A 3,774-nucleotide genomic window follows, 5' to 3' on the forward strand; every position below is an offset into this window, starting at 1 on the left:
CGAAACCCACGCAGACACGGGGGGAATGTGCAAACTCCACACGGACAGTGACCCAGAGCCGGGATCGAACCTGGGACCTCAGCGCCGTGAGGCGGTGTGCTAAACCACTAGGCCACCGTGCTGCCCTTACGCCCGACGGTCTTGATGGTTTACTGATTTTAGTGATCCACTGATTCATTCGTGGTTTGAAGACCGATTGAATGCATAGGGGAAAGGTTGAAACGATAGTGACGTTTAAGGGGCATCTTGACAAATACATGAATAGGATGGGAATAGTGGGATACGGACCCAGGAAGTGCAGAATATTTAGTTTTCGACGGGCAGCATGGTCGGCACAGGCTTGGAGGGGCCGAAGGGCCTGTTCCTGTGCTGTACTTTTCTTTGTTCTTTGTCACAGTCATTGTATCAAACTATTCAACTTTGGTGTCATGTCCGTAGAAGTTTCTGCGAACGTCTCATAATGAATTGACTACAGTATAATGTATCAGTGAATGTTTCAGAAATTAAAAGTATTCAGTGCACTCAGTAATAAAATGTATCAATTAAGTAGTTACGTCAAGGTCCGTGGTCAGCAGTGGCATGAGAAACATATTCTCTTGCCACTGCCCTGAAATGACCTGATGGACATCAGTAAATCTTAAGTAATGGCCAATGTTTGAGTCATAAATCATCCTCTAAGTAACGGACATCTATGGGTGGTACGGTAGCACAGTGGTTTAGCACTGTTGCTTCACAGCGCAGGGGCCCAGGTTCGATTCCCAGCTTGGGTCACTGTTTGTGCGGAGTCTGCATGTTCTCCCGTGTCGGCGTGGGTTTCCTCCGGGTGCTCTGGTTCCCTCCCACAAGTCCCGAAAGACGTGCTTGTTAGGTGAATTGGACATCTGAATTCTCCCTCCATGTTACCCAAACAGGCGCCGGAATGTGGCGACTAGGGGCTTTTCACAGTAACTTATTACAGTGTTAAGCCTACTTGTGACAATAATAAGATTATTATTTGAACAAGCTGGGCGTCTCAGCTGAGATTAGAAGCCAACGAGAGTAAATGAGGGATTGGACCATTGATAAGAATTTCCTTAAAAGTAGGACCTTGCGGTCAAAGTTTAATTCCTGAATTTCTGCCTTCCTGAATTCTTGAATCATCTATTTGTTGTGATTTCTTTCTACTTTTATGTTTAATTTTTTTGCCATTGTTTGACCCTTGTATGTTGGCATGTGAGAGTACTTTAAGAAATGGGTGTTTAAGAAATGTACCTTTAAGAAATGGTTGTTTTTCAGTGATGTCAGAGTGTGGGTGGAGCTGGGATGTCTGTCAGCTTTTACTTTTGTTTTAGGCTGTTTGCTGCAGGGTGTGTTTAGTTTTGTTTTCAGGGTTGGAGCTGAAGCCAGACAGAGCAGGTGCACTGTTGATCTCTCTGCCATGAAAAGACTATCTCTTGATCATTTGGTGAATCTAGAATTAGAGATGTTCTCAGTAGTGAATGTAAACCTGATGTGCTTCTGTTAAAAGGGTTTCTTCTGTCTTCTGGGTGTTGTTGGGAAGTTATTAAGGATTACTGAGTGTTGTATTCTTTGGGGGTTGTATTGAATTGATGGTTGCTAAGATGTTCACTGTCTGTTTTAAAAAGATTAACTTGAGTTCAGAGAATAAACATTGCTTTGCTTTAAAAAAAATACTTTTCCATTTCTGCTGTACCACCCCTGTATAGTGGGCCGTGTGAAAAAGAAATGAAAATAGCTTATTGTCACAAGTAGGCTTCAAATGAAGTTACTGTGAAAAGCCCCTAGTCGCCACATTCCGGCGCCTGTTCGGGGAGGCTGGTACGGGAATTGAACCATGCTGCTGGCCTGCCTTGGTCTGCTTTCAAAGCCAGCGATTTAGCCCAGTGAGCTAAACCAGCCCCTGTATGCCGCCTATACCACAATCTATTAAAAGTTATAGGTCAGGTGAACAGTTTGGGGTTCTCTAAACCCGGGCACATGTATTGTTTGATATTTTGTTTCTAAGTATTGCTTCAGTTCTTATTCAAGTGGATTCAAGTGAATAATTAGCAATAAGGTTGTATTTTTGACACGTCCGATCAACCGGACTATCTACTCTCGATAGAAGATAAAATAAGATATTCCACGCCGTCCGAAAGATCTCTGATAATGCGCACACCCTCACTCCCAGCACTGCGAGCGTGGCCTTGCTTTTTAACACCCAGTTCTCTGAAATGTGACTCGGAACCCACAAGACCTCTGACTCATAGGCAGGAGTGCTAACCTGGACAACTAGTCCATGTTCTGATCCCTGTGGTTCAGGGTCTACTTCCTGAGCTGCAAGTCATTCTGCCCCGCAGGTTTAATATATCCCAATACTTCTATGGACATGACACCAAAGTTCAATCGATCAACAACCAGATCACGAAGGTACATCGGAGTACTCCTACTAGAACTGTAGCAGGCCATTCAGCCCCAACTGATCCATGCTAGCGTCTATAAACCACACCAGCCTCCCCCCTCCACCTTATTCTCCTCCCACTTTACAGGGGATTTGGGAAGATGGACAGAGGTGTACAAGATTCTGACAGGATCAGATCAGGCAGTACATCGGAAAGCCGTTCCGGTATCCGATGGGACAAGAACCGAGGCGCGCAGGTGATTGATTGCTCCAAGCCAGCATGTATTTGATGGGCTGAATGGCCTCGTACTGTGCTTTCGCGGCTCTCGACCTTTCTATCCCCTCCTCCCTCATCTGTTTATCCCAGCATCCTTTCACAAACGTGCGCCTTTTGCTTCAAGCACTCCCCATGGGAGCGAGTTCCGCATTCTTCCTGGAGATTTCTCCTTGATGGGTTTATTCGAGTCCGGCGTATATATGATAGAAAATAAGAGCATGAGAAGGCCATTCGGCCCTTCGAGCCCGCTCCGCCATTCATTACGATCTTGGCTCATCATCCAACTCAATAGCCTAATCTGGCGGTTCCCCAACATCCTTTGATCCCCTTTACCCCTATTGCTATATCTAAGCTTCTTGAAAACATACAATGTTTTGGCCTCGACTACTTCCTGTGGTAAACGAATTCCACAGGCCGCCCACTCTCTGGGTGAAGAAATTTCCCCTCATCTCTGTCCAAATGGTCGCCCCATATCCTCAGACTGTGACCCCTGGTTCTGAACACACCCATCATCGGGATACATCCTTCCTGCATCTACCCTGCCCAGGTCCTGTTAGAATTTTATAGGTTTCTATGAGATTCCCCCTCATTCTCCTGAACTCCAGCGAGTACAATCCCTGACCGACTCAATCTCTCCTCATACGTCAGTCCGCCCTCCCAGGGATCAGCTGGTAAACCTTCGCTGCCCTCCCTCCATAGCAAGAAATCCTTCCTCAGATCAGGAGACCAAAACTGCCCACAATACCTCGATTGACCTCTCGTTCTGCTCTGCTCCACAAGTGGAAAACATCTTTGTACGTCAATCTGATCAAACTTCCTCATAATCTTAATTCTCTCTATCAAGTCACCTCTTAACCTTCTCCTATCTCTTCTGAGATGTGTAACGTCTCAGTTCTTTCTTGTTAATCTTTAACGCACAACCTCGTTTCTCCGCAGTCCCAATACCTGTATGTGGACTTGTTTTACATCCTTCCGATCCTTCGATGTCCAAAGTAGGGGGATACACTTGACAACGTAACCTTGAGGTGCCGTGATATCCCAGACTTCACTGCTGTTAGCTGGATACTGCAGAGGGTAGTTAGGGGAAACAAATTCTCGGAAGGTTGCTTCAGGTCAA

This window comes from Scyliorhinus canicula, chromosome 29, assembly GCF_902713615.1.
Source record: "Scyliorhinus canicula chromosome 29, sScyCan1.1, whole genome shotgun sequence".
NCBI classification, from domain to species: Eukaryota; Metazoa; Chordata; class Chondrichthyes; order Carcharhiniformes; family Scyliorhinidae; genus Scyliorhinus; species Scyliorhinus canicula.